Source organism: Schistocerca piceifrons, chromosome 11 (genome assembly GCF_021461385.2).
Source record: "Schistocerca piceifrons isolate TAMUIC-IGC-003096 chromosome 11, iqSchPice1.1, whole genome shotgun sequence".
NCBI lineage: Eukaryota > Metazoa > Arthropoda > Insecta > Orthoptera > Acrididae > Schistocerca > Schistocerca piceifrons.
Window position 1 is genome coordinate 1069807 of NC_060148.1, and position 13502 is coordinate 1083308.

At 36.2% G+C, this 13502-nt stretch overlaps 1 long non-coding RNA gene across 1 annotated transcript; it reads right to left on the minus strand.

Annotated features, from left to right (window-relative positions):
• Nucleotides 1-418: 418 nt before the first annotated feature.
• LOC124720075 lies at nt 419-11059 on the minus strand. The gene is made up of 3 exons (XR_007006056.1): nt 11002-11059; nt 4630-4776; nt 419-4499 (listed from the first exon to the last, which is right to left on the minus strand). It is a non-coding gene; the product is annotated as an uncharacterized LOC124720075 (long non-coding RNA).
• Nucleotides 11060-13502: the final 2443 nt, after the last annotated feature.

The window sequence follows — 13502 nt, forward strand, 5'->3', positions numbered from 1 at the left end:
AATATCACTACATTTAAAATCCAATATAAAGAAATTTTTAGTCTGAGGACAAAAAGATTTTGCTGAAGGTGTTATAAATACGACCAAACATGCAAAGTGTCATGAAAATCTGAGATGAGTGACATGACCTGCGTGATTTGACATTTAATTTGTATTTTGTACACAGCTTTAGGCTCAGAACGTTGATTTTCAACAAAATAACATTTTTCCTAATTCATCTCATCCTTCACATTTTTCCACAATTTGCACATCTGCAAAATATTACCTTATATGAGAATGTAATAATTTATGCCATCAATATCACAAAGTATTTAGAAATGAAACAGAAAAAAGAATCAATTTGGTTTTACTGGACAAACAATATGATTACAGTTTTCATTAAAACATGGTATACATCCATAACATATATACACTCCTCATCTGTACAATTTATTATGGTGTGAGACATGCCACTTTATTTACAAACACAAATACATTTGTAGTTTTTTAAGTTCATTTACACAAAAATCCTATGTCTATAGTAATAAGTACAAAAAAATTCTTAGGTATTTAACAGTTACAAGATTATCAAATTTTAAATATTAAGTACCACTTAGCTACATAAACCAAATCCACGTAAGCTTACAGAATCTACTTATTCCTGTTGACTTCACTAGAGAAATCAAGTCACACCACGACCACACGAAGTTTTACTTCACAGACAAGACAATTTGCAATGTGAAGAAAATTTAAGAGATTCAGATTAATGAGCACAAACAGAACCTATGGATGTGAACCTTTTCCCTGCTGAGTCTGAATCCCAATACCAATGCAGTACAGAACAGTGACACAAAGCAATGCAAGTTAATTTGCTAGATGATATATACAAAATATGACTTTCCTATGTTTTGCCTCACACTCAATGCAAAGATGTGGTGTTTAGTGGTTGGATTTTTCTTTTCCTCGACCCTCCTTTTAAGTTGATTGTATGAGTGCCAATTTATGAAGTTCTACAAATTTCCAAGAGATGGAACAATCATCATCCACAGTTAATGGGTTGGGTGCCAGTTTCTTAGAGTTCAAGGTAAAAACTATTAAGGATTCATTTCCCTTTTGGAAAAAGCTATTTACATTATTTCACTTGGACGCACTTGACACTTCTGTCTTAGGAACCAGGTTATATAACTGTAGAAAATGGGAGTGCATTACTTCTTGTGGGACATATTACATCATCTGTTGTTACGGAATCATTAAAACTTAATGGGGCACAAATTTTGGCATGAAATTTTGTTTGTTCATATCTAATTCTTGCCTGTGGGGAATATATTAATTTTTATGTTGCGATGCGTACTACTAGCCAGCTGCATCTTGAAGGATAATTAAAGAATATCAATGTGTGTGTGTGTGTGTGTGTGTGTGTGTGTGTGTGTGTGTGTGTGTGAGAGAGAGAGAGAGAGAGAGAGAGAGAGAGAGATATCCACGCGACAATGGTTGAGGAACTGCTTTTGGAAGTAGTCACTCAGTCACTCACACTCACACACAAATGGTGTTGAAACATTACTGGATTTATGGTCTTAGCAATAGTTTTCTCTCTAACCTCATTCCAGACTGCCAGAAAAATCCTACCATTGAAACATATATCCCTGAGCCTGCACAGAAAGATACAACAATGCAATGGTGTCATATGCTTTAGAAATTGACTTTTGTACTGAATCAGTGCAAGTAGTAAGTTTGAGTATTTTGTGCGGAAACTGTAGTGGAACATAAATGAGTGCCAAATCCTCACTTGTTGCAAAAGAGACAAGAAAGCCCTGTAAACATTACAAATGTTTACATAAACCCTACATAAAATGTAGTTAGAATGGTCAGTCATTTTTCAGTAATGGGAAATGAACATGGCACATGTGCATGTGCATCTGTTTTACATGAAAAGTGTTGTCGTTTAACTTCTGATCTAACATATATAAAAACGACTCTTTTTAACATTAAACAGGTGCACACACGGGTTGCTAACTCTAATATGAAATAGGCACTTCTGCACTTACTGGAAAAGTACCATACTGAATTGTCAGACACTACATACAAAGTCTTAGCTATAGCATTATAGAAAATCTCATGACAACAGTGGTGACAGTTTTTACTCCTGTATATTTACATGTAGCTTTCTGTAAAATTTGATCAGATCTGATTTTTAGAAACCATTCAGAGTTTTACTTCTCTTGTATCAACCTTCAGTAATGACCATTGGTCCCACCTATTGTGTATTTCTCCAATAACTCTGACAATGTTTGTAATAACGTGTAATAATATTAATTATTATTGTTATAAGAAATAAAGAAGAGCTTTTTGGTACTTCCAGTCTTGCTTCATGCTACCAATACCATTTAACAAAAAAAGTATCAGTAGCAGCACAATCAGCACACAGTTGCGTATCTACTTTAACTATTGATGGTAAAATGTATTTATGAGGGTATGGCAAGTTGTGTAACCATGACTTTCATTTTGGTTGGGAAGTTCTTCCAGTTTTAAATTTGCTGTACTACCACATATTTTAATGTAAAACTGAAAAATCTCCCAATGTAAGTGATTGCTGTAGACACTTAACTCACCATACTCTGATCAATCCATTTCATTATTAAATCTATACGAACATCCAGAAAAGCAAAAGGGCAAATACGTGTTTCACAAATTCTGCCTCCATTTAAACGAGTGTTCCTACATTTTTGAAGATGATGTCGCTGCTAAAGGAAGACCATTTTCTGTAGGGTTCGACAATCTTCCAATACGTTCCACATTTTTAAGTGCCTCTAACACTTTTTTTATCGTGTCATTGTCACAATTGTATGTGAGATTTATAATGTTCCGACATCTCTCTCTTGCCTCTCGAAACAGAGATGAAGAAGAAGCTGATGGTTCAGGAATGTTATGCTCTTCATTCATAGCTGGACTCCTCTAATTCACGCAGTCTGTTTAAATACAGCTGCCACTTGCACCATACCCATATGTCCTATCCAAACAAATTAACGGGCTATTTCTGTACTTTTCATTTACTTTGTCAAAACCCCATTGAGGATAGAAAATAAAGATGGCATAAAAATGTTTACACATATATTTGTGCTTTTGGTAATCTTCACATGTACAACTTGGTTCCGCAAAGTTTACAGTATACCCAACATCTTTTGAAGTGTCGCTTTTCACGGAAAAAACACCCTCACTTATTACTGACACTGACTCTTTACTGAAGCTTTCTTCTGCAGAAGAATATCGTTTCCACAAGTGTGTTATAAATTCCTGTGTCTTTCCGTGCAAAAATGCAGGTACAACTTCATTGTTCTTTCTAATAACAGAATTCATTTGGCAATACTTTTTCATGAGGCCAGGAATGAAACTATTTACTAATACCTTAACAACTCCTGTTAATGTTTTGTCTGTGTCATAGTTCAGAAAAGACTTTTTGACCTTCTCGTTCATTGTTTCAACACCGTTTGTGGTTCTAATATTGGCAAATATGCCAATATTCTCAAAAGCTCTGACCCACTTTTCAGCAAGTGAGAGCCATTGATTTTTAAAATAAATAAGTGCCTTGGGGTTTCTACGAAAAACCTCAAGAGTCTCTAACATTTCAACATTGAGTTCGAACTGTTCCTCAGTGGGAGACGTTGCAACATAGCGCCACAGCTCCAGAACGGACTCTATCAGTTCCTACAGTTAGATTCCCACCCTTTTTAACCCATCGCCCCCGAGCCTGTTCCCTGTGAAATGAACACAAGTACACTTTTGAAAATGGAAATATTTCTTTAATTGCTGCTATCTCGGACTCTGAAAAATCAGTAACCCAGTAGGTTGGGTCGAAGTTTGTATTCCACCTCTTGAAAACAAGTAGCGCTTCAGCAATTGACCTTGTATCTTCTACCTGAATAAAGAAAAAACCTACCACTAAACAGCATCTGTTTGCCTTTACTGTAACAAAAAATAAAGGAATGTCATATTTTGTTGTTTTGTAGGTGGCATCAAGCAAACATACATCTCCATATTTTTTTAAGATATCCTCCTGCCATGCACTCTCATAACAAAACAGCAATGGCTGTATTTCTCCATCAACATCTGAAAAAGGCCTGAAAAAAATATTGTCACCTCTATATTCTTTCTGCCACTCATTAATCTGCATTTGCAAAGCATCTTGGTGAAACACACTTTTCTTCAATTTCTTAAGGGCCCTGTACACATGACTATATATTGTGAGATGTGTGGGGTAAAATGTAGTGTTCATATTATCTGGCTTGTTTGGTCCAGTGAAGGTTATGTTCACAAATCTTTCAAGGTGTAACTTTATTATTCTCACAGACGTAGTTCCATCTTCAACAACTTTTGCTATTTCCGCAGCTAGCAAGGGATGTATGTCTCCACTTGCTTTTACGCTTTCTGTGCTGTGGGTATGGTGGTGACGCCCTCATATAAAAGTGAAGAACACTTTCAGGTTTATTGGCTGCCTCCAAAGCCTGTTTTAAACTATGGACAACCTTTAACACAAAAATAATTATAATTAACAAAAGACAAGGCATTAAGTACAAAGAGTTTGTGGAGCAATAGACTATTTCTAGAACAAATGGCATAAAACATTAAATTACAGAATAGAAACCACATAGTTACATTCTTTTTAATTTCACGATCATCTACTGATTGAACAGAATAGCCTGGATACACTTTAACACATTTAATTTAAAAAGTGGCAGGACAATCGCTCTTTTTCGTATCCATAATCAACAATCTCTTTTTTGCTGGGTTAACATGGTCAGCCTGAAAGTATAAAGAATATTAAATATATCTTCAAATGCTAAATCCAGAAGAGTCACATACAGGGTTTTCTCTAGGCCAAAATAATTTGAATTTTACAAGAAACCTAACAGTGAACCCTGGATTATAAGGTACATAAAACTATATGAACAAAGTACTCTAAATCACAATCAATATTTAAATCGCAGACTTAAGTATTATTTCCTAACACTTTTAAACTCAATGTACACACCAAATATAATCTCCCCTCCCCCCAAATGCAGTAAAGTGCTAATATTAAAATTACAAAATTGTAGAAAATATGAAACACATAACAAACTGTAACAAGAAAAGAAAAGAACACCGAAATATTCAAACAGTGACATCACACACAAAAGTACTACAGGATGGCAGATAAAAATAATAACACGACAAGACAGGAATATGAATCATTAGTGTAGAGGCTATGCTTTAAATGTTATGGCATGTACATAACCACTTCATAATTACTCATGGCATCATTTTCTGGAGTACTGTACAGATGATAACCTGTAAGCCTTAAGGGCTCACTTTCACGATCTATGCTTCATAACACTTCATTTCATATAATCACCGTCATAATCACTGTATCACATGTGTTGCATTGTACTTCACAAAACTTTTCGACAATTTAAGCAAAAAAATTAGTAGGGTTTTTGCTACACCTATCAAGTTTTGGGAAGTGCAGTGCCTTTTGCTTAAAAGTTAGTGAAAATTTACCATAAAAAACATTTGGCACCTCGTATGGACTACACTGATGAAGGTATAACATGACTTGTTAAGATGCGTAATGCCTTTGATCCACTGTAGTTTCAAATTGTAATGTGAAATCTTTGTAATTACTGCAGAATCAAATAATTCCTACAGAACATCTTTCATACACAAAGATGAAATTGCATCCGACCAACACCAAAATCTTAAAAATCTAAGGTAAATGCCAAATTTGTGTCCTGCACACAGGAAAAGGATGTAATAAGCTTCCACAAGTAGACCAAAAATATTATTGTCATCAGGAGAGTTCTAAACTCTGTTAAAGAGCTACTAAATATTATTGATCTAACTTGTGCTTAAGGGTAACATTTAGTTCTGTTCAATAGAACAGTGTCAAACTATCCTAACAAACAACTGTTTTAAGCCAACATATGCTGAAAATGTTTTCTGTAAGTGACTGTGCTTTTCATGTACCAGAAAGTACACATTGGAGGAATCTCTTATTGAAAACCCAGTAAAGAAATATGTTAGAGCCTATTATCAGCCATTATTAGGCACATGAGCAACAGATGTGTAGTTGTGCTGTTGCCATATATATTTATGCAACCATAAGCATCATATTTGTTTTAGTGACTCTCTCTCTCTCTCTCTCTCTCTCTCTCTCTCTCTCACTCACACACACACACACACACACACACACACACACACACACAATTGCAAGAGTTCCATCCTACATGGAGGCCAACAAAATGAATTAGTATGGTGTAATGTAAGAAAAAAATCAGAAAGTTTGCATTATACAGAGATGTGGAATAGGAACTGGGATATTTCAGCCAGTTTCTGCCTGCACAATGTGGGATGAAGTGAAAGGAGTCTGAACTGAAGAAGTAAATGAGACAGAATCGAAAGTACAAGAACCCCTTCCCTCTCATCACCCGGGTAGGACCCTATTTACGGAAGGAACTGATAAGCTCTCTGGTGGCTAAATGGCCAGACTGCAGAGAACAGACACTTTAGGCTGCTTCTTTCACCCCATGAAAAATAATATCCATATTTTAAAAGATGGGACCTGATAAAACTTCTGACATCACTCTCTCTGCACACTACCACTGTCTACTACTAAGCAAGTTAGTATGACACCTCTCAACGCCAATAGTCTTGATGATACTAGACACTGCCTCTGTTCATTATGGGCTTCCTTCTTAAATGCCAACAAAGATAATCACATGTAATTATTATGAATCAACCCAGTTCACTAAGAGCAACTTTAAGTACATCAGAAATTGAAGCCTTCCAGTAATACTCTGCAAGGAACTTTAGCACAATTGTGAATTTTGAAGAAGCATTTCTCATAAACTATTGGAATTTTGAGTTCTTTTCCTGTGCTTGCAGAAAAGTAATTATGAATTGAACATGGGCCCACCTTTTAGCATACACAATTATTGTTTTAATATACAAACATTTATCACAAAGGTTGTGGCACCTTCAATGGTTTATTTCTTTTTATCTACTTTCTGTGTGTCCTGCATCCCCCAACCAAAATGCTGGTGGTGGTGATGATTGGTTTGTGGGGCACTCAAATGCGTGGTTATCAGTGCCCACACAAATTCCGAACCTTTGCTCAGCCCAATCACACCACTTTCAAGATGAAATGATGAGGACAACACAAACACTCAGTCTTCTCGAGGCAGGTGAACCAAAATGATACACGTGTCTAAATTAATACACTTGTCTTTAGACCCATGGCTGATTTTGGTTTGTCAGTCACAGGAGATACACACAAAATAAATAAAAGAAACTGCTGAGGACGCCACAACTATGGTGATACATATTTGGGTATTAAAGCAATACAATAATTGTACACTTTCAAAAAAGATGGACCTATCTTATGTGTAGTAGGCTACCTCATCTTTTTCGTGTTCAAATGCCTTTCTAATCCAGAAGCTGTTTGTATTAGATCAGTTGCTAGAGAAGATGTGCAATACACTCACTACCTTTGTGATGGTGACTCTGAAGGTTTTAAGTGTTGAGGTTGCTAAACCATATGGTGAAACCAAAAAACTTGAATTTATAGGACATATGCAGAAGAGAATGGGAGCAAGACTTCAGGAACTCTGCAAGGACTTCACAGGAAAAGAACACTCTGATGGTGGAGGGATTGGTAGACAAGGCAGACTCATGAAATCAGAAATACGGAATGCGGATGTTCATGAGAAACAGCAAAAATGTCGGTGAGGTGAGGTGAGAAAAGAAATTTGAGCAACTCTGTTTCACTGAAGATCCACACCAATACCTCTGCCCAAAAGGAAACACTGCATGGTGTTAGTATACTAACTGAAGCACATGGACAAAAACTTACACATGCACATCATGCCAGAAACTACTATGGCAGAATTAAAGCCAACATATGGAGATCTTTCAAATTTTAAACTCCTGGAAAAATATTTACATGGCAAAACACAGAATGCAAGTGAAAGCTTCAATTGTTTCATTTGGGAATGCTTGCTAAAGACTATTTTTGTTGGCATATCAGCTCTTCACATAGGTCTGAAGGACACTGAAATATGTTGGAACGATTTAGTAATGAGCAGATTAACAACGAGCAGACTAGGCATCAGAAATAGGGACAACATGAAAAGTGGGCTGCTACGAGTAGACAGGCAATGTGTTGCTGAAGCAGAAAAAGCTGCTGAAAGCCTGATAAAGGAGTCCACAACAAAAAAGAAAATTAAGAATGCTATATGAGATGAAAAGGAACTCAGAATCAATAAAATTATGGAGCTGGAATGGTTCAAATGGCTCTGAGCACTATGGGACTTAACAGCTGTGGTCATCAGTCCCCTAGAACTACTTAAACCTAACCAACCTAAGGACATCACACACATCCATGCCCGAGGCAGGATTCGAACCTGCGACCGTAGCGGTCACGCGGTTCTAGACTGAAGCGCCTTTAACCGCACGGCCACACCGGCCGCCCGAGCTGGAATGTTTTGACGTGTTATCATAAAGAAGAAAATGATAAATCTTCAGTTTCAATTTCACACGAACAATGTTTCAGCTTAATTAAGCATCTATCATCTCATCCACTATTACAATTATAAAAGCTAAATTTTGAATGAACAATAATATAGTACTTGGGTACAGAGTGAGTCATATTAATCAACAGTATATTAAATATTTTATCCTGGAGAATGTCATTTTTTTTTAAAGAGGGGGAAAACTGACTTCCATAAATACTTTTTAAAGTTAAACAAAACAAAATATTGCAAGAAGTTAATAATAAAAAGAATACATGTATTTTGACCTTTATTTTGGATACTATGGAAGTACAGTGTACCTAAAATAAAAATTGCATGTAATTCAGTACATAAGATGAAAATCCTTTTCATTCAATAGTTTCCAAATTTAGTCAGATAGGGGTCACATTAAACTAATTAGTTGATTAAATTCTGGTTTCAATATCAATTTTTGGGGTTGTAATATTTCAAAATAATAGCAAAAAATACCAACCATGATGTCCATGTCCCCTAATTCATTAGTATTTATAGTAAATGAATCCCCCCATGAACCATGGACCTTGCCGTTGGTGGGGAGGCTTGCGTGCCTCAGTGATACAGATAGCCATACCGTAGGTGCAACCACAACGGAGGGGTATCTGTTGAGAGGCCAGACAAACGTGTGGTTCCTGAAGAGGGGCAGCAGCCTTTTCAGTAGTTGCATGGGCAACAGTCTGGACGATTGACTGATCTGGCCTTGTAACATTAACCAAAATGGCCTTGCTGTTCTGGTACTGCGAACGGCTGAAAGCAAGGGGAAACTACGGCCGTAATTTTTCCCGAAGGCATGCAGCTTTACTGTATGATTAAATGATGATGGCGTCCTCTTGGGTAAAATATTCCGGAGGTAAAAATAGTCCCCCATTCGGATGGGGACTACTCAGGAGGATGTCGTTATCAGGAGAAAGAAAACGGTCGTTCTACAGATCGGAGCGTGGAATGTCAGATCCCTTGATCGGGCAGGTAGGTTAGAGAATTTAAAAAGGGAAATGGATAGGTTAAAGTTAGATATAGTGGGAATTAGTGAAGTTCGGTGGCAGGAGGAACAGGACTTCTGGTCAGGTGAGTACATAAAAAAATAGGTGTACGGGTAAGCTACTACAAACAGCATAGTGAATGCATTATTGTGGCCAAGATAGATACGAAGCCCACACCTACTACAGTAGTACAAGTTTATATGCCAACTAGCTCTGAAGATGATGAAGAAATTGATGAAATGTATGATGAGATAAAAGAAATTATTCCGGTAGTGAAGGGAGACGAAAATTAATAGTCATGGGTGACTGGAATTTGTCAGTAGGGAAAGGGAGAGAAGGAAACATAGTAGGTGAATATGGATTGGGGCTAAGAAATGAAAGACGAAGCCGCCTGGTAGAATTTTGCGCAGAGCATAACTTAATCATAGCTAACACTTGGTTTAAGAATCATAAAAGAAGGCTGTATACATGGAAGAACCCTGGAGATACTAAAACATATCAGATAGATTATATAACGGTAAGACAGAGATTTGGGAACCAGGTTTTAAATTTTAAGACATTTCCAGGGGCAGATGTGGACTCTGACCACGATCTATTGGTTATGAACTGTAGATTAAAACTGAAGAAACTGCAAAAAGGTGGGAATTTAAGGAGATGGGACCTGGATAAACTGAAAGAACCAGAGATTGTACAGAGTTTCAGGGAGAGCATCAGGGAACAATTGACAGGAATGGGGGAAAGAAATACAGTAGAAGAAGAATGGGTAGCTTTTGAGGGATGAAATAGTGAAGGCAGCAGAGGATCAAATAGGTAAAAACGTTATTAGGTATAGGAAATTTTACACTATATTAAGTGAACATGTATTTTGTCTATCATATTTTATTTTGTGTAGTCCACTGTAGGAGATGACTTTACTACTATTTATGAAGTAGTTAGCAACCATTCCATGAACCTATCCTCCTACAGAGGGCTGTCTTGAAGCTTGAAATATGTGTAAATTTTATTCCAGGACGCAAGATGAATTTTAAGTTGAATATTCTAGCGAGTTGCCACAATTATTTTAAAATGTTGCAAGTGTAACGAAAGGGAAAGGAACAAAAAATGGAAAGAAAGGAAAAAAATGAGCTAACAAATAAAATAAATAAAATGTATAGGCTATTTCAATCTGAACGTAATGTAATTCACATGTCAGCACAATGATATTGAATGTAAAGTAAAAATTTACTATATTTTGCCATTTGATTCTCTATATGTACTATATGACAACAATGTAAATATCTTGTGTAATGATTAAAATTAAATATTTCTATATTCATGTACTTATTATAGGCTATCAAGAAGTGTATTTTGAGGAGATGTTAATGAACTGCAAAGGACTTGTGCATGTAGCACATGATTCATATAAATGGAACTGAAAATGCAGAGAAGAAACTAACGTGATGGAACACTAGTCAAGAAATATTTACGTAGTGTTAATACGCCTTCCTTGAAGTGTATGGTGTAGTGAAAGCCGGCAGGTCTTCAGGTTGGTGTAAAGGACAAGCTCATCACCTGTCGTAGGCAGTGAGGTGTTTCCTGTGCCCTCATTGACCATTTATACCCCGGCGGACGCCACCAAAATTCGACTGCTGGAGATCACAATTACGTGTTGACACAACGAACAAACTTTGGATTTTCTTCAAGTCACACGCAAGAGATCCAGGCAGTACACACACGCTCAGAAGCCGATACTACGTTTAAAGACATTCGAGCAATATAATAGAAACATTTATTGTTCGAATCAATTCCATTTTAACACGAACCATAAAACTGAATTCAAAAGCTGTGCTAAGCAAAGCAACGATAATACGCCGCAGTTCAAAGACATTAATGTTCTTTAGGAGTCGTGACGTTAATGTATTTGAACTGCGGCGTATTATCGTTGCTTTAGAAGATACATACCAAAAGGACAAGGACTGATATGCAGAGAGCATTATGCTCAGAAATATTTTTTGGAATATGTAAAATCCTTGTTTTCTCATATATATATATATATATATATATATATATATATATATATATATATATATATATATATATATATATATATATATATATATATAATGGAAGGAAACATTCCACGTGGGAAAAATTATATATATATATATATATATATATATATATATATATGTGTGTGTGTGTGTGTGTGTGTGTGTGTGTGTGTGTGTGTGTGTAAATTTTCTAAGGAGCGTGTCAGTAGAGGAGGCATTGTAACGTTACTTTGACTACCGTGCCTCCGCCAATACAAAGATATAATTTACGATCGCGCATGCAGAATAGCGCTGCGCCAGCGACCGATTTTTATAAATAATTTTGATCTTTTTTTTTTACTTTTGGGTAGGTGTTTGTTTTTAACAACTAATGGATCGCCAAATTTATAAAATAATCCTGACAGTGACAACTTAAAGAAATTTTCATCAGACGGAGAACAAGAGGACCAGCAAACAATGAGAAAAAGGGACTAGTGCAGCAGGGGATACAACCCGTCGGCTTTGAACAATGACGTCACAAGTCGCCAGAGAGCATGTATTACAGAGATGAAAGAGCTGAGGAGAATGTTGAGAAACAAAGGAATGCGAGAGAGATAAACATTGATCTTGTCAAAAGCATAAGTGTTTTTTGACTTTTTTTAAAAAAAAATTTCACGAGATAGAATAAACTGATCCTACTATATCAAGCAATAGTGTTTTTTTGGCTTTTTTTAAAAAAATCTCACGAGATAGAATAAACTGATCCTACTTTATTAAGCAATATCTTGTCAAAAGCCGAGAAGCGAGTCTTCTAGTGTTGTAGCTGCCTTCAGTAGCTGATAAGTGTTTTTGGGCTTTAAAAAAAAAAATCTCACGAGATAGAATAAACTGATCCTACTTTATTAAGCAATCAGTAAAAAAACGAAATTGAAACATAACAGCAAAAGCTTATTAGAACACAGAACTGCTTTATTATCTATGCCTCGAAGTGAAGACATTACGATCTATGACTAAGGAATGACGTCGTTGTTCAAAGCCGACGGGTTGTATCCCCTGCTGCACTAGACCCGAGAAAAAGGATATCCTACGAGAAATTTAAGAAGTATTCCAGACGCAGCCACGAAGACTATATTATAATTAATACTGCGTTTCTAACAGAATTATAAGGTAAATTTCAACTTATTTCTGATGTTATTTCCTTACAGTCGCTTTTTGTATTGTTGCCGACCCAGTCTGCCAGTCACAGTCAAATTACAGCACTATCTCAATCAGTAATACGAAGTCCTCTTTATCCGTAACTTATTCCAACAAACTTCAAAACCCAATCAGATTTTCTAATTTGTATTTTCACGGCAGAACCCCGAGGAAAGGAAACACTACAGTACCAGTGGTTAAAAGTGACAGTACAGCAGTTTTTTTTATTTTTTTAGTGAGGGAGGACAGAAAGAAAAGGTGCTCAGAGACAGGCTGAAAATGACACTCACATTGATAAAACTGGCAGCAAGAAAGCAAATTTTAATGTACACAAGTCATGTAAGCAGCCGCTGATTGAAACTAGATATATTCAAAAACTGACAGAAAAATTAGATTCACCCAGCTTTCATTCAGCCAGTGCAAGAAAAAATAAATAAAATAAAAAAAACAATTATCCTTATTGCATAAGAATATCCTAAGACTAAGGGGGTAAGCTTAATGAGTTGCTTATTTATGTTGAAGAATTAGAGTTCAGCAAACCAGTGGATATAATCAGCCTCTCTGAACATCATGTGACCACTGGTAAAGATATGTTACATGTTACAGGATTCAAGTTTGCTTCTTACTTCTGTAGAGAAAATAGGGAGAAACGAGGAGTTGCCACATTTGTCAGAAACTGTTTTGATTGTCAAGAATATAGATATTAATAAATTTTGCTCATACCAGCACTTAGAAGCTGCAGCAGAAATGGTATTTCATAGCAA